Source organism: Anabrus simplex, chromosome 1 (genome assembly GCF_040414725.1).
Source record: "Anabrus simplex isolate iqAnaSimp1 chromosome 1, ASM4041472v1, whole genome shotgun sequence".
In the NCBI taxonomy this organism is placed as follows: domain Eukaryota; kingdom Metazoa; phylum Arthropoda; class Insecta; order Orthoptera; family Tettigoniidae; genus Anabrus; species Anabrus simplex.
In genome coordinates, this window is record NC_090265.1 from 870,942,944 (window position 1) to 870,967,922 (window position 24,979).

A 24,979-nucleotide genomic window follows, 5' to 3' on the forward strand; every position below is an offset into this window, starting at 1 on the left:
TGTATCCACTAACATGTAGATTACTCGAAACAAAACTGTTATCAACAAGACTTTTTATCAATTTCCTAATTTGATTTTGTATACTAGACCATATCTTTCTATGACTACCATTGAAATGTCGTGGTAAGTTCCACTTCTTCCCTAAACAGCAAAAGCTTGTATCTACTAACATGTTCTTAATTTACTGGGATATTTCAATCTTATCATATTCTCCAAAATGAAAATTTCTAACTGACGTCTAAGTCAACCAATTCTTATTTGATTACAGCTTTTTATTTTAAAATGTGCTCCAACATCAATGTAGTGTAACACTCCATTGCCTGTATACAGCTCTTTAAATTCAATGAACAGCTTGACTACGACTATCGCACAACAACATTACATTATTTCAACCATTTTCTCAGTACATTATAACATTAGGCACATATGAGATGTTCGTTATAAGTGTCACCTAACATGATAATCTTTATTGCATGGATATGCCCACAATATAAGTTGGACCAGGCTTAGCATTCACTATTCTCGGTCAGGTATGTCCTCATATACCGGTACTTCTACGTTTTCTCGATGAAATTCCTTAGTACTTCAGTGTAGTCTGTACATGACCCAACCATAAGCTACTTACATCTGGTATCCCAAAATATTTCTTCTGTGCATTGCTAATGCTAATTCTCTTCGACGATTATACACTTCACTTAGTACAACTCGCGGCTTACATAATTCAATTTTAATCCTCTCTGTATATGCTCATTTCTTTTTAAATGTCTTAATCTCTTCTCATAAATACATCTCCCTCGACGAGGCATACACAACTATAGCTATTTAATTTACACTGGGTCATATTATTATTCCATTCCGAGGACATCTAACTCCCGAGTTTACCAACACATTACTCCTGGCTTTTCAATGGCAACCAAAACACATATCTTCCTGTATATCCATACTTAACCCTACATATGTTTTTCATGCTAAACATTAGGTTGTTCTCAAACATTGCTGTTTTTATGTAAACTTTACCTATTCAATGTTATCAAGGCGACGTGTGCATATCTAGAGCATCGTATGCGTTTGACTGCTCTATTCTTATTAATAGACTCTGATTTAGGTTAATATGCGAGAGCTTAATTTAAAATTTACTTTACATTCAATATTTTCATACTACAACTACATTTTCTGTTTTTAGGTTAGAAATTTTTATATATTTTATTTCAAGTAAGAATTGTAATTTATGGGAACTCAATCATTCTCCGGTTTGAGGCGACTCAGCTGCCATCCATCCGTGGGCTGTCATTCTCTCGGCCGCTCGGAAAACCATTCATTCCATCTCAGGTGGGACCGATCCTGCGGTGTAGAACACATCTCTAGGGCCGCCCACTGCCAATTTAACTAGAACTCATGACGATCTTCTTGCTTGAAGTCATGTTAAAGAAGAGATACACAGATGAAATACGGGATTTCATATCGATATCCATATACAACGGATGATTGCTTTTCTGACTCCGATGTTCTCTATAAGACTGCTCTGAATTGTATCACGGGAATATTGGTATTGCTCCCAATCTGTAATTTATTTCCAAGATGATCAGTTTATAACAATCTACTTGTTCATCCGTGATGAATGCCTATTTTCTCTTTATTTCTTCTTGAATATATCTTGGCGATGTTGTAGTCCTGCAATCCGTCTTTTTAACAATCTAGCTCGCTGTTTCTTTGTCTTCTTCTCCACTGCCACATTGATGACTCTCTTCTTCTCGAAGTTAGGCCCGCATTAGCTTCTAAATCATACTCTTTTTCACATTCACTCTGCCTAAATGCATTTCGCGTAACTTCATTCAACCATTGGGTGATTTTTACATGACGTAAAATGCAATGGCGCAGTAGTCTTCACCAAGTATGAGTCAAACCCAAGTTAGGAATGTTAATACAGGGTTAATAGTGTTCTAATGAAAACAAGGAATCCCAATTAGTCATATTTTTCTGTACCATATGTGAAATGTTAAAACAAACCAGGTAGCACTACAGCCCTTGAAGGCCCTTGAACGCTGCTCAGCTCGAAGGCCTGCAGATTACTAGGTGTCGTGTGGTCATCACGACGAATACTCTCGGCCGTTATTCTTGACTTACTAGACCGAGGCCGCTACATCACCGTCAGATAGCTCCTCAGTTCTAATCACGTAGGCAGAGTGCAACGCGAACCAGTCCTCAGGTCCAGATAAAATACGCTGACCTGGCCGGGAATCGAAATCGGGGCCTCCTGGTAAGAGGCAGGCACGCTACCCCTACATCACGGGGCCGGTGAAATGATAAGATCTTCGATACGCAATGCCAAGTGATATTACGATAGTAGAGGTTGTACGTTAACGTAATAAATTCGGACATGCATTAAATATGGAGATAATGGCAGTTTGTAAACATGTTAACGTTATTTGATAGGATATTGTGCAATACTGCGAGTAAATCGAAATATGGTTATTTGAGCGTCAGATAAGATATATATTTGAAATATATGAAGGAATATGAAGTGATATTTTGTAAAATGAGTTATGATGTAAACATATGTTGTGAATGAAAAATTTGTTTAATGAATATGTAATAATATGACGAGATATGAGATATAAAAGATTTATTGAAGAGTAAGGAAAGGAATATTGACGCACAGCAGGATCATATATGTTTATAATACGGTAGCAGTATATTGTCTGAGAATCCATATCGTAGATAAATGGTGATGTGGTTACACATACATAATTATACTTATAGAATGTCATGATTGTAGGTCGAGATTATAAAAAAGGAATTCCGGTTCTTATAGGAACAATTGGCCATGCAGTTGGATATTTTATTTTAATATTACAATTTTAAAATCCAATTTGCCCCCAAAAATGATGGCATGATGGAGATTAACCTGGATGATTGCTATCATATTGTATGATAAATATAATTGAGAGCAGATACTACATAGTGTCTTAAAAAATGATTTTCCCTAGGCAAGATACTTACGTCTTTTATTAATTTATTTGGTCACATTTGGGAATCTTATCATCCCGTTACGTTAAAATGAATTGATATAAAGTATGATGATGGTTAACATAGTAATTTTAACTTGAATAGAAGCAGATGTCGCCTCTGTGGTGTAGTGATTAGCGTGATTAGCTGCCACTCCCGGAGGTCCGGGTTCGATTCCCGGCTCTGCCACGAAATTTGAAAAGTGGTACGAGGGCTGGAACGGGGTCCACTCAGCCTCGGGAGGTCAACTGAGTAGAGGTGAGTAGAGGTGAGTAGAGGTGGGTTCGATTCCCACCTCAGCCATCCTGGAAGTGGTTTTCCGTGGTTTCCCACTTCTCCTCCAGGCAAATGCCGGGATTGTACCTCATTTAAGGTCACGGCCGCTTCCTTCCCTCTTCCTTGCCTGTCCCATCCAATCTCCGCATCCCTCTACAAGGCCCCTGTTCAGCATAGCAGGTGAGGCCGCCTGGGCGAGGTACTGGTCATTCTCCCCAGTTGTATCCCCTGACCCAAAGTCTGAAACTCCAGGACACTGCCCTTCATGCGGTAGAGGTGGGATCCCTCGCTGAGTCCGAGGGAAAAGCCAACCCTGGAGGGTAAACAGATTAAGATAAGATAAGAAGATAGAAGCAGATTTGTGCTGTCGAGTGAGATACTTTTTTTTCAGAAGTTTATATTGAACTACTACGAAATAAAATATCAATCCTATGTTAACAAAATTTTTCCTAAGCAAATTAATGAAAACTAATGTAAAATAAGGAAACATGTTGCAATTTAGGGGATTCTTGAACAACAGACCATATGATAACGTGCAGAATGATCCTTCAGATCGATACAACCAACAATTTCCCACGTCAAGACTTAATTTACATATTTAATGGATATTTTATTGGATATAATTAATAATCCATTTTAATTGTTATATTGTAAATATAGTAAAAGATAGGAGAGGCAAGAAGCCAAATAGCATAATTGGTGCTGATTATATGGGCGCAGATTATTACTTATGAGGAGAATGAATATTAATAAAATGTTAAACTTAATTCTCACATTTTATCTTTCTCATCCACTTAATTCTTACTTTCTTGAATAAATTACATTAATCAAGGTTAATATGATGTGTTATTGATGTTTTCCATTGTAACAAAGATCAACTTAGATTTAAGCTGTAGTTATCCATTTTCTTGCAATTTCATGATATGTCAGATGGAGACGTCCATCCCTTCCGACGATAGGTAGATTTACATAGCGTAACAGTGTTGTTTGAATCCCACGAGCACTCAAAAAATAAAATATTTACGATAAAAATGCGTAGTAACGCTCGTACAAAAACAATGAACTCTGAAATCTAGTCTGAGATCTACCTTTACGTCAGCTATCCTGGACGTGGGAATGGCTTACTACGTTATCACCCATTTCTTCGTTTGCGTTTATCTCTATACGCGAAAAGGCATCCACAACAAAATGCGTTTACGTTATCTCTAGTGGTCTATAATCTCATTCTACTTGAGAATATGTCGTCCAAATAAATAATATTTGAAATGCTTACAACTATCTGTTATAGCGACTAGGTCTCTTTTGATAGTTGAGTATCTTCGTTCGGCAGGATTTAATGTTCTCGCAGGGTAACCCTTTTGTAAACGAAAAATTCCAATAGCAAAATCAGAACTGTCGGTTGTGAGTACGAAAGTTAAATTGAAATCTTGGTAAGAAGGGGAGTGTTGAGGCTTGAGAGTTTCAAGGCATTTTTGTAGTCGGAACCCACGGTATCAATTTTGTATCTCTTCTTTAGGAAACGTGTTGTAGGTTGGACAAGTTTAGCAAAGTTACTGATAAATCTCTTTTAAAAACCAGCTATGCTAAGAAATTGTTTAAGTTCTTTTGTGGTTTCTGGGATGGGATATTTCTTTATTGCTCTTATTTTGTCTGGGTTTGGATTTATTCCATTTTGTGTAACGAGATAACCCATAAAAGCGACTTCTTTTTGGAGAAATTCTGTCTTATCTAACTGTATCTTAAGATTGACTTCCCTGATGTTTTGAAACACTAGGGACACATGGTGCATATGCTCTCCTAACGATTTACAGATTTAAAAAATGTAGTCGATATAAACGAAGCAGTATTTGTACAAGAATGGCGTAAAACGTTGTCCATTGCACGGTGAAACGTAGCTGGTGCGTACTTAATCCCAAAAAGCATGCGTTTGAACATAGGTATCTGTTGTGAACTGTAAAGGCAGTATTCTCTAATGATCTAGGATCCAATTCTATTTGATGGAATTCCTGTACCAAGTCCTAGGTGTTGACGTATTGAGATCACCCGGGATAATCAGGAATCTATTCGATGGTTTTTCTATTGAGTTGTCTGAAGTCGATCTCTAATTTCCACTTTTTCTACCCTTAAGCATCTAGCTAGTTTGGTACAGTCCATACTGAATTAAAATAAAGCGATTTACCAGGTGTTAGCATGCTTTGGTGTAAAGTGTTTCTACTTCGTTATTAATAATTTCATTCTGGTGAAGTGGATAGCAATTGTTTCTCTGGTGTACTGTATCTTCGTCAGTACTCCAGATGTAATGTTTTACTACATTACTAAAGATAATATGTGTGGGTGCTTTTGCTGGCAGGACCTAGTGTTTACAGTGCACTATGTCTTCTGGTATGGGCTAGAGGAATTTTGTTATTTTCATTGATCTGTCTCTGTCTTATCCTTGGCTTTGACTATATAAAAGTCTCTGAGGTATGAGCGATGATAGTAATGCCATTCCTTCTGCAGCCAGTCCCTGCTATGAATGGTATGAAAATGTTGCTCATAGGGTCGGTTGGTGCATGCATTTCAGTGGGCTTGGCAGACTGATATGTAATAGCGAATACTGGCTCAGTGAGGAAAGCAACGGGAAACTACCTCACTCCTCATTTCCCTAGTATGCCTCTTCAGTGATAGAATTAGAGTGCTTATTCTATTATTTGAGTAGTCTTGCGAATTTCCATTTTAAATTGTAATTTCCTCTTCTGTTTGTGCTTAGTAATAACCTGTTGTAATTAGAATACGTCTGAACGTAGTTTAAAATTATTGTAGTGTATTGTAGAATCTGAACGTAGTCTGAAAGTAGTTTAAAAGTGCCGGTATTGTAGTGTATTATAGTAACTTATTAGAAAATAGTGTGTTTATGCTATTACTGTGAAATATTTGTGTAGTATAGTATCTGTGATATCTGTAGTAATAGGTCATCTTACGCCTCATCAGTGATGCCTAGGCCATCTATGATAGCTGATGGCAGAGCTGTTGAGGATCCAAACAGCCTTAGGGTTGAAGACTGAACATACATGCATAAAATATGTGTGGCAACATTTGTGAGTGGTGTCTTTCTGTAAGTCATCTACATGTTGTGGTCTGAGGAATTCACTAATATCTATGTCTGTGATGGAATTAATTTCCATTGGATGAATATCAACGTATTAAAGTGCTTCGACCAAGATACGTTCTTCGAAATTCAGCTTCAGTTGTGTCTCCGTTAGGTAAAGCACATGATAGTCTTTTGCGTGCAGGACTGCATCATGAAAATGAAGTTCATTTTGTTCGAATTGGGAAACACATACATCACCTTCTTCGATGTCGACTGGAACTGAAGTGAAATGTGGATCTTGTGCAGGTTGAAAAGTGTTTTGTTTGTTAGGTGAATAAAAATTAAGTGTTATTTATCTGCTAGAGTATTCCTTTTGGTACCGTAGTATATCTTTTGCGCCTCACTTGGCGAAGTGGAAGGTACAAATCAGTACATCGAAATATTTAAGTCATTACATTACTCGAAAATATACGGGACGGTCTATATTACACAGTAGGCCTATGCTAAAAATATGGGCAACTGTACTTTGTCATTGCCAATCGTTTCGGCATGAACAGATTGGATAAAAGATGGTTCCTAAAAGATACGATTATAAAAGAGCGAGTATGCTACCATGTTGTTGGATTCATTATGGAATTGCATGCTCCACTCAGGGGCGTTTTTATGGGCGGAAACATGATCTCGTTCTTTCAGTATTTATGAGCTGTTAGCTAATAATAATCAAGTTTCTACACCCCAATAATTGCAATTCAAGTCGCTGGCGTAGTTTTGACAGAAATATTTTGAGAAATTATTGTAAACAACTTCATATTTTTCAGAATTTAAGGACACTTTTATTCTCCGTCCCAAGGAGTAGAGAAAATAATAGTAATCCACCATCTGTAATAACCACATAACCACACTTCAGTGAGAATTGTAGTGTAGATATGCTCTATTAGATAGTATATTGCGTGTTATATTCGTGTGTATCTTTGTACGAACGTTAGGTTTCATTTCTATTACAGCACAGCAGGATAAAGTAGTACTAATATTAATCTGTCTACGCATTTGACTTTGGTAGTAATCCTTGAGTAGTTCTTGCGAATTTCTAACTTTAGGCCAAATTGGAATTTTCACTTCTGTTTGTGTTTGGTAATAGCCTATTGTAATTAGGATACGTCTGAATGTAGTTTAAAAATTATTGTAGTGTATTATAGTAACTTATAAGAAATTAGAGTGCTTATTCTATTATTTGAGTAGTCTTGCGAATTTCCATTTTAAATTGTAATTTCCTCTTCTGTTTGTGCTTAGTAATAACCTGTTGTAATTAGAATACGTCTGAACGTAGTTTAAAATTATTGTAGTGTATTGTAGAATCTGAACGTAGTCTGAAAGTAGTTTAAAAGTGCCGGTATTGTAGTGTATTATAGTAACTTATTAGAAAATAGTGTGTTTATGCTATTACTGTGAAATATTTGTGTAGTATAGTATCTGTGATATCTGTAGTAAGAGGTCATCTTACACCGTCGAAGACGGATCTGACTGCCTCCCAAGACATGACGGACGAGCAACAGCAGCAGCCCGAAGCTCCTACAAGCGACATCGATCGGCAAGAACTCGTCGCAACTGTACAGCCTCTCGAACAGCGTTTGCAAAAACAGCCTCCGCCAGCCCAACGTCGGCACCCCAACGCAGACCATCAGCCTACACACCAACCGTTCAAGGCAGTATTATTGGACGTCTATGTGGATTTGGCCCTGTTTTACGGCCGGATGCCCTTCCTGACGCCAACCCGATATGGAGGGATGAAATCACCATTGTGTGTTTCTGTTGTGGTTGGTAGTGTAGTGTGTTGTGTTGTGTGAACATGATGAGGAAAGTGTTGGGACAAACACAAATACCCAGTCCCGGAGCCAGAAGAATTATTCAGAGGCGATTAAAATACCCGACCCAGCCGGGAATCGAACCCGGGACACTCTGAACCGAAGGCATCAACGCTGACCGTTCAGCCAATGAGTCGGGCCTTATATACACTGATTGAGAAAATGTCATGGGATAGCGGAGCACTGATGCGCAGGTGTGTTGTCTGCGCACAACACGCCCCCTGTGCCAGCGGCACTTGTATAGAAGACGTTGTGAGCAGTGGCTGTGCCTGTGACAGGTGTAACATGGAACGTCGTCGTGAGCTGACACTGTTCGAACGGGGTATGGTGGTCGGTGCCCGAAGGATGGGAAGTGCGATTTCGGAAGTGGTGTGGGAATTCGGCTTCACACGATCAACCGTGTCCAGGGTGTATCGTGAATGGTTCAGTGCGGGTGTCACCGTCCACAACAGACGAACGACCGGCCGTCCAGCCACCCTCGATGACCGTGACCGGCAACATCTGAGACGGATTGTCAATAGTGACAGACGGGCAACCGTGCAACAAATCACGGCTCAATTCAACACAGGCCGTGACAGACACGTCTCCTACTGGAAAGTCCGTAGGAACATGGGTTCTATGGGGTATGACAGCCGGGTGCCACTGTTAACCCAACGTCATCGGGAACAACGCCGCGCATTTGTCACCAGTCACCAAAGACGGACACTGGAACAATGGCGTAATGTGATATGGTCAGACGAATCACGATTTCAGCTGCACCATGCCGATGGGACGCACCGTATATGGCGCAGACCCATGAAGCGATGGATCCCGCCTCCCTCGAAGGTGTGGTCCAGGGCGCTGGTGTCTCTGTTATGGTCTGGGGTGCATTTTCCTGGTATGGAATGGGCCCCCTAGTTATTCTGGAAAAGACTTGGAATGGTACGCGGTATGCTGACCTGCTCGGAGACGATCTCCACCCATTTTTGGCCTTCCAGAGCACAGATGGTTCTGCGGTGTTTCAAGTTGATAACGCGCCGCCACATCGCTCCCACGTCGCCCGGGAATGGTTCCAGGAACATGCAGCGAAGGTCCAACGACTGCCATGGCCACCCAGGAGCCCCGATATGAACCCTATCAAGCATATCTGGGATGTCCTGGAGCGCTGGCTCCGTGCCATGGATCCTGCACCCACGAACAGACTAGCATTGGCGGCCGCCCTGAAAACGATTTGGTGTCAGTTGTGTCCAGAGGACTACCAGGGACTTGTCGCCTCACTTACACGGCGTCTCACTGCAGTTCGCAGTGCCAGAGGAGGCCCCAAACGCTATTAGGTGACTATCCCATGACATTTGCTAAGTCAGTGTATATATCGATGTTATATGTAAAGAGGTGAAATCAGAAATAAGGCTTTTTGCAGACGATGTTATTCTGTACGTAGTAATAAATTACAAGATTGTGAGCAACTGCAAAATAACCTCGAAAATGTTATGAGATGGACAGCAGACAATGGTATGATGATAAACGGGGTTAAAAGTCAGGTTGTGAGTTTCACAAATAGGAAAAGTCATTTCAGTTTTAATTACTGCGTTGATGGGGAGAAAGTTCCTTTTGGGGATCATTGTAGGTAAGTAAGTCTTAATATAAGGAAAGATTTTCATTGGGGTAATCACATAAATTTGATTGTATATAAAGGGTAGAGTTCTCTGTACATGGTTATGAGGGTATTTGGGGATTGTAGTAAGGATGTAAAGGAGAGGGCATATTAGTCTCTGGTAAGACACAAAATAGAGTATGGTCCAGTGTAAGGGACCCTCACCAGGATTACTTGTTTCAAGAACTGGACAAAATCCAAAGAAAGGAGCTCGATTTGTTCTGGGTGATTTCCGTCGAAAGACTGGTGTTACAAAAATGTTGCAAAGTTTGGGCTGGGAAGACTTGAGAGAAAGGAGACGATCTGCTGGACTAAGTGGTATGTTCCAAGCTGTCAGTGGTGAGATGGCGTGGAATGACATCAGTAGACGATTTAGTTTGAGTGATATCTTTAAAAGTAGGAAAGATCACAATATGAATTCAAGAGGACAAATTGGAGCAGATATTCGTTTACAGGAAGGGGTGTTAAGGATTGGAGTAACTTAGATGATCAATAAATTTCCAATTTATTTGCAATCATTTAAGAAAAGGCTAGGAAAACAAGAGATAGGAAATCTGCCACCTGGGAGTCTGCCCTAAATGCAGATCAGTATTGATTGGTTATAATAATAATAATAATAATAATAATAATAATAATAATAATAATAATAATAATAATAATAATAATAATAATAATAATAAACCCTTCCATTTTCAGTAAAATTTATATGACTGTCTATTGTGCTTGCCATTATGTTATCGTTAGCTGATTTCTTTGCTAGATTCTGTTTCAGAGTAATTTCTTCTTACTTCCACAGCCATTTCTCACTCTATTTCTTTCCAGTCTGCACCTCCTTCTTAGTCTCTTTATTTCTGTATTATAATAAGGTGGGTCTTTATCATTCCTTACCACCTTTAAAGGTACAAACCTGTTTCCACATTCCTCAACAATTGCTTTAAACCCATCCCGGTGTCTATTTACATTTTTATGTATCGTTCTCTCCACCGATCATAGTTACTTTTTAGAAACTCCCTCATGCCTGCTTTTGCAGCCATATGTCCTAATAGTTCTACTTTTAAGACCTTCCTTTCTATCACATTTACTTTTAACTACGATAAAAAGGGCTTCATGATCACTAATAACATCTATTATAGGTCGGCCGCTCGTTCTTGGCTGGTGCAATTCACGTGCGCAGTGTTCTCTCCACGCATAGCGAGCCTAAAAGTTTCTTCCCACTAAGGTAACCAGTACATTTGACGTGCACAGTGATATTCCCACGCAGGGCTTGCTCATAATAATTATGGCTTCAGTTCTCTCCTCGAACGGACAGAGTGCGGACAGCAGAGTAACGCGAGCTGTAAGAATAGTGACTAGTGGTTCGTTTTTACTTTCTTACAATGGCTCCCGTTCATCGAAACTAGCGTCGAAAACCTTGCCTAGTCAATCGAGTGAAATTATTTCGAATGTACATGACTTTATTAACAGAGAAGCAGCGGCCTGTGAAGTGATAATCCCTTTGAAAAAGGTTCAGGAAAGTGTCGTAAGGGATACTCGTGTGTCTGAACAATCTGTGAGACGGATTATTACGGAAGCCACTGAAGAAACGGGAACATCATTTGGAACACCTGGGAAAAAGCAAACAGTAAGGAAACGTATCACTGGTGTGGATGACTTCGACGTGTCTGTGATTCCCCCGTACAGTGCATGACTTTTATCTTGTAGAGAAATGTGCGCCAACAATTGGCGAACTCCTTCCTAGACTTCAGGATGAGGATAGTATACAGGAGGGAAAACAAGTTTTTTTTTGCTAGGGGCTTTACGTCGCACCGACAGAGATAGGTCTTATGGCGACGATGGGATAGGAAAAGCCTAGGAGTTGGAAGGAAGCGGCCGTGGCCTTAATTAAGGTACAGCCCCAGCATTTGCCTGGTGTGAAAATGGGAAACCACGGAAAACCATTTCTAGGGCTGCCGGTATTGGGATTCGAACCTACTATCTCCCGGATGCAAGCTCACAGCCGCACGCCTCTACGCGCACGGCCAACTCGCCCGGTAAAAAAACAAGTTTAAACAAGTTTAAAACTTATCTTGAAGTATATGGGTTTTAGTAAGTAAGTAAGTAAGTAAGTAATTCGTCTTTATTCGTGGCGAAGTTAGGGCTCAAGGCCCTCTCTTACACTTAACCACAATATTTAAAATGATTAACGTACTTATAATATTTAAATGCAACAGATCTTTTAAAATAATATGGTACTAATAGAAAATTTGGAGATTGTAATAAAAAAACTATTATAGAATGTACAACACTACAATCTAAGTGTACATGATAATAAATATAAAACTAACACTAGTGATAATAAGAGACGGAAACACAGAAAAAAAACCTATAACAGGCAAATATATTTCTAATTATTATGAATATATGCTCATTCACGCACTCATTCACACTACACACATCGAAAAGTCAGCTAGAGGTATTCAGAAAGTGATTTCGGCAATCCATCTTAAATCTCCTACGAGAACGCAAATCCCTAATGGTAGCAGGTAGGGTATTCCACAGCCTCGCGGCAGTGACTACAAAGGAGCGGTTGTAGGTCCTGGAGTGACTGAGAGATATTGTTAAACAGGAGCCAGATCGTGTATCGTGGTTATGATAGGAGGAGAGGTAATTAAATTTTGAAGAGAGATAATTCGGTACACCTGTGTTTAGAACTCCATGCAGAAGAGACAACATGTAGAGACTGTGACGCTCATGAACACGAAGCCATGACAACTCCCTGTAATAAGGTGAAATGTGAGAACCATATCGCAGCTTAAATATGAATCGAATACAGGTGTTCAAACTCCGTTCAAGCATCTTGTTACTGTCTTGAGATATGTCCGTAAGTACAGTGTCGCAGTAGTCTAGAATTGGTAAGATTAGGGATTTTACCAGTTGTATTTTAAGATTTTTTGGAAATATAGTAGAGTAGCGTTTGAGAGGAAAAAGGGATTTCTGCACTTTACGGCATGTATTTGTCACTTGTTCAGTCCAGTTGAGGGTCTCAGTCATTATAACACCTAAGTTTCTTACTGACGTACAATAGGGCACGACAATGTTATTTAAAATAATTGGGGGTACATGTCTACTTTTTAACAAGTTGAGGTTTATTTTGGTACCAAATATAATAGCCTGAGTTTTGTTAGGATTTATTAACAAGCTGTTATTTTTTGCATAGTCATTCAGTCGTCGTAAGTCAAAATTTACTCTGTCAATGGCTACATCTATGTCTTGTGGATATGAGTGATAATAAATCTGAAGATCATCTGCATAGATATGGTACTTGCTATATTTCAATGCGTCCCCTATGTCGTTCACACTAACAACAAATAAAAGTGGGCCCAAAACCGACCCCTGCGGGACACCTATGGATTTGTTGTGCCATCCTGAGTACATTGTTCCTACTGATACTCGTTGCCGACGGTCAGTGAGGTAGGAGCTAAAAAATTTAAGAGATGTCATATTAAAGTTGAGACTACGGAGTTTCAGCAATAGTAACCCAGGGCTAACTGTGTCAAAGGCGCTGCTTAGGTCTAGTAGTGTAGCTACAGTCACATATCGTTGGTCTATCGCTTGTCTGATGTCGTCCGTAACTCGCAGTAATGCTGTCGCGGTACTATGTCCTTTTTTAAAGCCGGATTGAAAAGGGTCAAGGAGGGAATTTTGGGTCAGGTATACAGTGATTTGTGCATGAATCAGACGTTCGAGTGCTTTTGCGAGGGGTGGCAGGATGGACACAGGGCGGTAATCTGATGGAGAATCCAAGGTATTGTTTTTCGGGATAGGCCTTATTAGTGCGTCTTTCCAAACGTTAGGGAATACTCCATTGGTCAGGCAGTAGTTGAATATGTGAGTCAGTATTGGTAGTACAGCCCCGATGATGTTTTTAATTAATTTTATAGAGATACCGTCATTACCTGTCGCATCGGAAGTGATAGAGTACAGCACACGTTTAACATCATTTGCGCTAACGGTGTGGAAAGAGAACTGGTCGCACTCGGAAGAGCGTGCTAAGTTTGTGGGATTAGCTGGTAATGGAACTGGTCCGACTTTAGGCTGAGAAAAGTAATCATTTAAGGTATCTAGAGATATGGTGGGAATGTGCTCTTCTACGGCTTTGCCTATGCCCAGAGATCGTAACTTCTTCCAGGTTTGGTTTAAATTATTATTTCTCGCTAACTGTTGAAAGTAGCGGCATTTACTGTTTCTAATTAGCTGTTTAACTTTGTTTCTAAGTATCCTGTATTGCTCAAAGTCATCTTTGTCACGTGTTCGTCTGAATTGTCTGTACCAACGGTCACGGCTGGCCATAACAGATCTTATCTCGGTCGTCAGCCAGGGAGAAGGGGGGCGGGTAAATCTTACCTGCCTCTGCGGAGCATGTTTGTCATACAAGTTCAGCACTAATGAGTTGAATCTGTTGACTTTTGAGTCAATGTCATGAAAATTACGTATGTCATCCCACGGTAAGTTATATGCGTCATTACGTAGGTCATCTAATTCAATATGTTTTATGTCTCTTAAAATAACGTAGCGTGCTTTATACTTCGGTCCTCTGATAGAGTAACATAAGTACAATAAGTCGTGAGTTGAAATCCCAGGAGCTGGGATCTGTCCGTGCTTAACGACTTTCTGGACTTTTACATGGAAAAAGACAAGAACAACATGGCTGTTCTGATAGAACGGCATGACATTAGGTCTTTGCGTATACAGTTCTTGAAGGCGATTAAGAAATATCGAGAGGAGGGTCGTCCCATGATTTATGAAGGCGAGTCTTACATTCATAGTAGCCACTCAAACCCTAAGAACTGGAGTGGTGACACGGCAGCAGGTTTGATGCCACCTGTATCAAAAGGCAATAGATTAATAATTGTTCATGCCAGCGGCTGGTCGGGTTTTGTACCGAACGCTCTATTAATGTTCAAATCGGGGCGGTCGATGGGAGACTACCATAATGAAAGGAACTCTGAGAATTATCAGGGCTGGTTGACAAAACAATACCAAATTTACAACCTAATTCTGTGCTGGTAATAGATAATGCTTCTTATCATAACGTTCGTCTGAACAAAACTCTAAACTCTAATAGTAGGAAAGACACCATGAGAGCATTGCTTAGAGGGAAACGACTTCCGTTTGAAGAGAGTATGCTAAAGGCCGAATTGTACAACATCATTAAACTGCACAAACCGCTCCATCAGCAGTATATCATAGATGAAATTACAGCAAGACATGGGCACACAACCTTGAGACTACCCTCATACCATCCTGTTTTAAACCATATAGCAATGAAATGGGCCGAAGTGAAACAATGGGTAGGAAGTAGGAACACCACATTTAAAATGGGCGATGTTATCGCTTTGTGCAGAGAAAGATTATCAGAAATCGGAGAAGAGGAATGGTGGAATGTTTGCTGTCACACAGAGGAAAATGTATTAGAATACACTGACTGACAGAGCAAATGCAACACCAAGAAGGAGTGGTCAGAACTTTATGCCAATTGCAGGGTAGACTGACGTCACTGAGGTATGCTCATGATGTGAAATGCGCCGCTGTGCTGCGCACGTAGCGAACGATAAATGGGACACGGCGTTGGCGAATGGCCCACTTCGTACCGTGATTTCTCAGCCGACAGTCATTGTAGAACGTGTTGTCGTGTGCCACAGGACACGTGTATAGCTAAGAATGCCAGGCCGCCGTCAACGGAGGCATTTCCAGCAGACAGACGACTTTACGAGGGGTATGGTGATCGGGCTGAGAAGGGCAGGTTGGTCGCTTCGTCAAATCGCAGCCGATACCCATAGGGATGTGTGCACGGTGCAGCGCCTGTGGCGAAGATGGTTGGCGCAGGGACATGTGGCACGTGCGAGGGGTCCAGGCGCAGCCCGAGTGACGTCAGCACGCGAGGATCGGCGCATCCGCCGCCAAGCGGTGGCAGCCCCGCACGCCACGTCAACCGCCATTCTTCAGCATGTGCAAGACATCCTGGCTGTTCCAATATCGACCAGAACAATTTCCCGTCGATTGGTTGAAGGAGGCCTGCACTCCCGGCGTCCGCTCAGAAGACTACCATTGACTCCACAGCATAGACGTGCACGCCTGGCATGGTGCCGGGCTAGAGCGACTTGGATGAGGGAATGGCGGAACGTCGTGTTCTCCGATGAGTCACGCTTCTGTTCTGTCAGTGATAGTCACCGCATACGAGTGTGGCGTCGGCGTGGAGAAAGGTCAAATCCGGCAGTAACTGTGGAGCGCCCTACCGCTAGACAACGTGGCATCATGGTTTGGGGCACTATTGCGTATGATTCTACGTCACCTCTAGTGCGTATTCAAGGCACGTTAAATGCCCACTGCTACGTGCAGCATGTGCTGCGGCCGGTGGCACTCCCGTACCTTCAGGGGCTGCCCAATGCTCTGTTTCAGCAGGATAATGCCCGCCCACACACTGCTCGCATCTCCCAACAGGCTCTACGAGGTGTACAGATGCTTCCGTGGCCAGCGTACTCTCCGGATCTCTCACCAATCGAACACGTGTGGGATCTCATTGGACGCCGTTTGCAAACTCTTCCCCAGCCTCGTACGGGCGACCAACTGTGGCAAATGGTTGACAGAGAATGGAGAACCATCCCCCAGGACACCATCCGCACTCTTATTGACTCTGTACCTCGACGTGTTTCTGCGTGCATCGCCGCTCGCGGTGGTCCTACATCCTACTGAGTCGATGCCGTGCGCATTGTGTAACCTGCATATCGGTTTGAAATAAACATCAATTATTCGTCCGTGCCGTCTCTGTTTTTTTCCCAACTTTCATCCCTTTCGAACCACTCCTTCTTGGTGTTGCATTTGCTCTGTCAGTCAGTGTATTATGCACGGGAAGGACTAGTCAAGCATGCGATTGAAAGAATAGCATTCACAGTCAATGGCAGTAGTAACATTAGTGACAGTGACGGTGACAGAGAATCCTTGTGTCTGAACAATCTGTGAGACGGATTATTACGGAAGGGGGAGCCGCTGAATAAACGGGAACATCATTTGGAACACCTGGGAAAAAGCAAACAGTGGATAACGGTTAATTCATCTGTGTAGAGGAACTGAATTAAAGCCTTCACTATTAGCTCATGTGAATAGTAGTGTTAGTATTTTACCTGAGTAAAAAATGAGAAAATGTATTCTTTTTCAGTTAATTGGGACGTACAGTAACGCCTACTAGTGATGTGAATATTTTAGTGTAAAGAATAGTGTGTATAAAGATTTCGTGTGAACTGAAATTTGCTTTGCTCTGACCGCTTCTTATACAGCCTGCAGCTCGGTGACGTACGAGCGGGGCGAAGGGTGCCCGAAGACTGGCACGGGTAAGTCACAAGATAAGTCACATGATCTTCTAGACTCGCTCTATTGTTTCCACGCGCAAGTGGCCGTCCAAGAATGAGCGGCCGACCTATACTTCGGATCCTCTATACAGTACAGCTCGTCTAGTTTTACCAGCAACACGTCCAGGATATTCTCCCCCTAGTTGGTTCCATCATTTTCTGAATCAGTTTCCCTTCCCATATTAACTTACGAGTATTTGCCATTTGTTGATCATGCTTCGTGTCGTTCGCATTACCTTCCAAATTGATATTTGGTAAATTGAGATCACCCGCTGCAATTACGTTCCTTTCCTTATCGTTTCCCACATAGCTGATTATCTTACCAAATAATTTTGAATCAGCATCTGCGCTACCCTTCCCTGGTCTGTACACTCCAAAGTCATCAATTTGCCTATTATCTTTAGAGATGAGCCTTACCCATAGAATTTCATGTTTGTCATTTTTAACTTGTTCGTGGCTTACAAATTCTTCTTTCACCAGAATGAATACTCCCCCTCCTACCATTCCTATCCTATCTCTACGATACTCCCTCCAGTTCCGTGATAATATTTCTGCTTCCATTATATGATTTCTCAGCCATGATTTTCAACTCCTATTACAATATCTGGTAAGTATATATCTATTAAATTACTTAATTCTATTCCTTTCTTTACAATACCTTTACAGTTGAGCATTAACATTTTTATGTCACCCCTACTTGATTTCTAGTTCCCTGCTCCCTTAACACAACTCCCTAGGCCACCCCGTTTCCTTGAATGTACCTCCCTATAACCCTTCTAAACAAATTTTCTAACTTATACGTACCACTGAGGTTTAAGTGAAGGCCATCTGAGCGCTGATCCCTATCTCCTACCCTCCCATTAGAATCTAGGAATCTCACTCCCAGTTTCCCACATTCCCACTCTCTAGTCTCATTTAAGTCCACAATCACACTCCACTCAGTATCCCTCCTACACCGTATTCCACTGATAACAATCTCCGCTTCCTTAAACTTCACCCATGCTGCATTTACCAGATCCCACACATCGCCAACTATGTTGTTACATATACCAGCTTGCCTTGCATTGGTGTTACCAACATGAAACACTACCACATTCTCCTTCCCCTCCTCCTTCTATTCTACTTTCTTCAAATCTGCCTCAACCTAACTCCTGGATAACACTCTACCTTGGTTCCCTTCCCTCCGCACACTTTTCCCACATGTCTAACAATGGAATCCCCTATGACCAAAGTTATCACCCTACCCACCTCATTTGATCCCCTCCCCTCCTGGTCAACCCTATCTTTACTGACAGCTGCAGAAGCCACTTCCTCCTCCCTTTTCTCCCTCTCATGTCCCTGTTCCACCTGTCTTTTTCTATCCTCACGTCTACATTTCTCTTTGTACCTTTTTGACACGGTTGTATCGTGTTACTTTGCCTTCTCCTCTAACATTTTAGTTCCTAGCTGCTATTGACATTTGTGTCCTATTATAATTAATTCCCAACCGGTCTTTTACCCAATTATTTCCTAAGTCTTTCTATGTCTTATGTCATTCATATAATTACCGGGCCTAGTGCTCATTACTAGGCTCTTAAACTTACGGCACGTTCCATCCTTGCTGTGTGTCGCTATCTTCACCCGAAAGGTCATACTGCGATGCTCCGCCCCCAAACAATCAGAGCTCTAGGAGCTGTTGGCTCTAGCTTCTCGTTGTAGCGGGCATGTTACGCCCCTACGGTTTTGCTGCTTGACCGCGATGGTTCGGAGTCGACCTTGGTGTCTTCTACCGAACAGGATTTCACCCTACACAATGGATAATGGTTAATTCATCTGTGTGCGAGGGTTCCTTCACGCCCTCAGATCTTTCTACTTCAACCTTCTAGAAAACGTACGAAATTATGTATTTGTTAGATAATCAAATCGAAGTGAGTATTGTGTACCTTCGCTATTGCGTCTCTGCAAGCTTCCGGGAATCTTTAAGTTCGTCGTGTCCTTAATTAAAAATGGTCTTCAGTACTGCATTGATAAGTTTCGAAATATCTGCTATTCGGACGTTTGTGGTGTAAAAAAGTATCCTAAAATGTTCCATCGCCTATCTGGGCTTTTAATTTTATTGGTTGAATCATTTACCGTAGTTGGGTTTCTAAGTAAAATTAAGTTATATATATAAACCATATGATCATGTACCGTATGCGTACCAATCTTTCTCATGTTACATTTAGTTTATGTGAATCTAAATTATTATTATTATTATTATTATTATTATTATTATTATTATTATTATTATTATTATTATTATTATTATTATTATTATTATTATGTCGGGGTGATAAACTTTAATGTCCTTTGAATGTTTAGGGCGACGCGAGTTCTCGCCAAGAGGATAGAAATTTTGTTTCGATTTTCCTTTATTGAATTTCTATCTTTGTTCCTTCTTTATTCTATTTTTTACTTGTACCTTGTGTGTCCCTCTGGTAACGACCATTTTTGTGTTTGTTCTGATTGGTCGTTGCCTGCGTTCATGGCTTGTGTTTGATGCCATGACGATTTTGGAAGTGTTGCTGATGATGATTGTTTCTGGGTTGTTGAACAAGTTTGGTTGTTGTTCAGTTATGTTTGGATTGTTATGACCTTGCTCTCGTGGAAATTTGGGTTTGTTATTTGACCTTTGAGGAAAGACTTTCATTTGCTGACAGAGTGTAAATAAACGCTGGCAGAGAGGAGGGTGTTTAAAAAACAACAGTTTGTCATCCGTGCAATGGAGATAAGCTTTTGAGGTGGTTAGTGGCGGAATGGAGAGGTGCTGGAAATTTGTGTAGGTTTTTGACAAAAATCAGAAACAGATGTACAGTAGCCTTAAAGGCAAAGTCTCAGTTGTGCCAAGAGGAGGAAGATCTTGCAGTGGTTTGTCATGACACAAGCAGTGTGTTAAATCTAGTGAATCAGCACAGCGAATTGTCGGCCTTCCTAGCTGCTGACTAGCAGCGGGAAGGGGAGAGGGGAGGTGCTGGCGTGTGCCTCCACAAGGAGACATACTAGCATAGGTACTTTGCCCTTTTAATTTTACATTTAACTCAGCTGGCCGCGAGGCCATAACTTATCCCTTGCATTTGTGTTTAGTGTTGTTATGCCCACAAGCGCGGGGTATCATTGTATCTTTATACTGCATTGTCTATGTAATCTAGGTTACATCGTTTCTTGTTTTATTGTAAATTTCTTAGTTTTGCATTGTTGCTTTTTTCCAATTGAGAATTGTCATTTTTCTCCATTAGGATCGATTAGGTTGTGTAACTGTAAGATCGGGAGGAAAATAAATGTTTACTTACTTATTTGACCTTTAATGTTACCTTAGGATATTTTCTTCTATCTTTGTGTTGGATTTATCTGTCGTAGTGAACAGTTCGTGTTTCGTTTTATGCTGACGTGTGGATTTAGTACCTGATTCCCTTGGGGAGTATTCCGCGGATAATGCTGTCCTTACGCTATGTAACTAAAGTATAATTCTAAAAGAATAAATGAAGAAATCTTTACCTTCCCAAATTGAATTAAGAAAACCCAAGGTTAATCTAATTGCGCTCAGCTGGCCGCGAGGCCATAACTTATCCCTTGCATTTGTGTTTAGTGTTGTTATGCCCACAAGCGCGGGGTATCATCGTATCTTTGTACTGCATTGTCTATGTAATCTAGGTTACATTGTTTCTTGTTTTATTGTAAATTTCTTAGTTTTGCATTGTTGTTTTTTTCCAATTGAGAATTGTCATTTTTCTCCATTAGGATCGATTAGGTTGTGTAACTGTAAGATCGGGAGGAAAATAAATGTTTACTTACTTATTTGACCTTTAATGTTACCTTAGGATATTTTCTTCTATCTTTGTGTTGGATTTATCTGTCGTAGTGAACAGTTCGTGTTTCGTTTTATGCTGACGTGTGGATTTAGTACCTGATTCCCTTGGGGAGTATTCCGCGGATAATGCTGTCCTTACGCTATGTAACTAAAGTATAATTCTAAAAGAATAAATGAAGAAATCTTTACCTTCCCAAATTGAATTAAGAAAACCCAAGGTTAATCTAATTGCGCTCAGCTGGCCGCGAGGCCATAACTTATCCCTTGCATTTGTGTTTAGTGTTGTTATGCCCACAAGCGCGGGGTATCATCGTATCTTTGTACTGCATTGTCTATGTAATCTAGGTTACATTGTTTCTTGTTTTATTGTAAATTTCTTAGTTTTGCATTGTTGTTTTTTTCCAATTGAGAATTGTCATTTTTCTCCATTAGGATCGATTAGGTTGTGTAACTGTAAGATCGGGAGGAAAATAAATGTTTACTTACTTATTTGACCTTTAATGTTACCTTAGGATATTTTCTTCTATCTTTGTGTTGGATTTATCTGTCGTAGTGAACAGTTCGTGTTTCGTTTTATGCTGACGTGTGGATTTAGTACCTGATTCCCTTGGGGAGTATTCCGCGGATAATGCTGTCCTTACGCTATGTAACTAAAGTATAATTCTAAAAGAATAAATGAAGAAATCTTTACCTTCCCAAATTGAATTAAGAAAACCCAAGGTTAATCTAATTGCGCTCAGCTGGCCGCGAGGCCATAACTTATCCCTTGCATTTGTGTTTAGTGTTGTTATGCCCACAAGCGCGGGGTATCATCGTATCTTTGTACTGCATTGTCTATGTAATCTAGGTTACATTGTTTCTTGTTTTATTGTAAATTTCTTAGTTTTGCATTGTTGTTTTTTTCCAATTGAGAATTGTCATTTTTCTCCATTAGGATCGATTAGGTTGTGTAACTGTAAGATCGGGAGGAAAATAAATGTTTACTTACTTATTTGACCTTTAATGTTACCTTAGGATATTTTCTTCTATCTTTGTGTTGGATTTATCTGTCGTAGTGAACAGTTCGTGTTTCGTTTTATGCTGACGTGTGGATTTAGTACCTGATTCCCTTGGGGGGTATTCCGCGGATAATGCTGTCCTTACGCTATGTAACTAAAGTATAATTCTAAAAGAATAAATGAAGAAATCTTTACCTTCCCAAATTGAATTAAGAAAACCCAAGGTTAATCTAATTGCGCTAAGTTTATTCGGTAGCTGGAAGCATAAGATTGTTTAATTATTTTTTACTTTCTTCTTAGTTTGGCCGGCCATATTTAGAGAATTTTAAACCATTTGATTTGTTAGTTAATTTATTTAAATAGACTGTTTGTTTAACTTATTTGGGAGGACGTTTTCTCTGTTACTGTTTTCAATTTAATCTTGTTTCCTTAAATAAATTAACCTTATTATTTTCCTCAGGGTAATACGTGTTCTTCTTCTTATACAGTTGTTTGTTAAAAAATCCACGGATTTATCGTGCCATCTCTCCACCAGTTCAGGTAATTTCTTCCTTGTTTTTCTATTTTAGGGTGGTGTTTTATGGCTTCTGTCTTTCGCTTCCCGTTTTCTTTCTTATGAACTAGCTCACTTGTGTAACAGCTAGTTCGAAGTTTGACTGCCGTTAGCGTAGTTGTGGTTTGGACTGCATTGACGGGTCAGTTAGTGGTAGCAGAGCGTGGTTGTTTAGTTAATACCGAATGCTCGTAACTACCAGTAGGTCGATTGCATTCCTGCTTGCTTTACTGTGCACTATACGGTATCAAATGCTAATAGATTGATAGAAGAACATGGTATTAAACATGTGTTAGATATTATTGTAAAAGGAATGCATCCATCCTGTTTAACTTTGTAATTCTTGTTTCATGTTAAAGTCATCTCGGAGTGTTCTTTCCTCTTCCCTATCGTCCTGTAGGAGACCGATTTGTGTTGTATACGAGATTTTGCTAGTTCTCTACCAGCTGGTAATATGCGGTGTGTTCTGCCACCCTGCCTTGTTGTTTCTAGGTGTCCCGTAACTTGTCCTCTTTTGTTACCTTCTGAACTGGTGAGTCTTGCATGTCAATAATTATTCTTGGTTTGTTATTATGGTTGTCTACCTTGAAATTTTGAAACTATTAATAGTTGAGCACGGATCGATTGGCTTCCGGCCATGTGTGTACCACCATTTGCGGCGTGCTCTGTGTCCTTCGTGCTGGTTATCTGTTAGGTATTTTACTGATTACCTGTGTAAATTACCATCTATTTTTGTAACGGAATTAATTTCATTTTAAATGAGTTATCTGATTTGATCCGTTATAATGCGTGTGAATTTCGTTTGGTCGATTGAATTATGATTGACAGTCTATACTGGGAAAGTCTTATTATAGTATCTGTCCTGGCGTTTGGTATCGGTTTCCAGGGTTGCTGTTATTATTTCCTGGCATTGTGGGGCGGTGTATGTACTAAAATATTATATGAGCACCTACCTTAACCAATATTTTCTACTGCGTTGCTACTGTTGTGTGAACCTTATCTATACGTAATCTATCCTTAGGCATACCCGTCTTGTGTCTGTTCCTGTGCGTATGTAATCCAGTGCTGAAGTATGTGGAGATTAATCCTCACACGGTTACTTTCTGAGACAATTATCTTTTAAAATTTTATAGTTCTGTGTGTTTGGTGAGGTCGATTTACCTGCGCGGTGAGTGTCTCCTTTCGGCTGTTACTAACTTTTGGCCTAATGGGTATTGTTTTCATGCCAGTAACTGTTTCCTTTATGTTATTAATATTTGAAATTCGTCTGTGACTTAATGATATCTTAACTTTGCAGTGTATGATGTTTTAGTAACCTTTGGCCTGTTGTTATTTTTGAAAATATTTAACTCATATTAATTCCATAAAATGATTTCTAACTCAGTTTAATTACCTGCATATTGAAATTAGCCCTATATCTACCCCTCAGTGATCATTACCGTGGTGACATGACCTGTCGCTGGTGATATGGCTCTATTTCAGCTGTGCGGTTGCTGCCGGTGCTAATTGTGAAGCTGTTGTTTGCATATTGCATGAATGGCCTACCATTTTTAAACTGTGCTTATAGTTAGTGTGGGTTTGTGTGTTGCTAGGTGGTGGTTGGAGACATATTAGCTATGTCTTCTACTTATTGAGTAGTTATTGGTTATGGTTGAACACTGTTGATCGTTAGTAGAGTGGGTAAGCTGTTTGCCTTGCACATGGACTTCGAGTCTTTTCTGGTTCTCCCTGTTTTGACTATTGGTAGCATGTGCTCCTCTATTTCTAATAGTTCTAGTCTCCTCTTCTTAATTATTTCTGTCACCTAGTTGTAGAATATTAATCTGGTCAGTAGCCTGTCTCAAGTTTTTCCTGCTCGATAAATTTTCTGTTGTAGATTAACTAACCTAACTTGTCTTTCCTAAAATATGTATCCTGTTGTCCTCTTGGTGTAACAGCTGGTTGATGTATTAATACTTCTTGTGTCTGATAGTTCTGTGCATAGTTAGATTTGTATACTGCCGTAGTCATTATGTACCTGGAATACTTCTTCTGAAATATTCTGTTAACCTACCTTTATTTTATCTAGTTCCATATTGAGTAGTGGGTTCCATGTATTCCTACCTTATCTCCTTGATATGGTGGTGTTGCGTTATGCAAGAAATGTCCCTAAACTGAGAAGTGCAGGTCCTTTGAAACCTAGTAGGTATGATTCTGATCCTGTGGTTGGCGATTTTGTTACGGTACTGTGGGTTTGTTTTTGGAATTATATTTTGGGGTCGCATGATGGCTTCATGGCATGTCGTTGAGGATAGTGAGTGGTCCTTTAATCTCTTTTGGGCTGACGCATGTTCGTTGGGGGTCGTTATGGTTTTATTGGTGTTGGTGGCA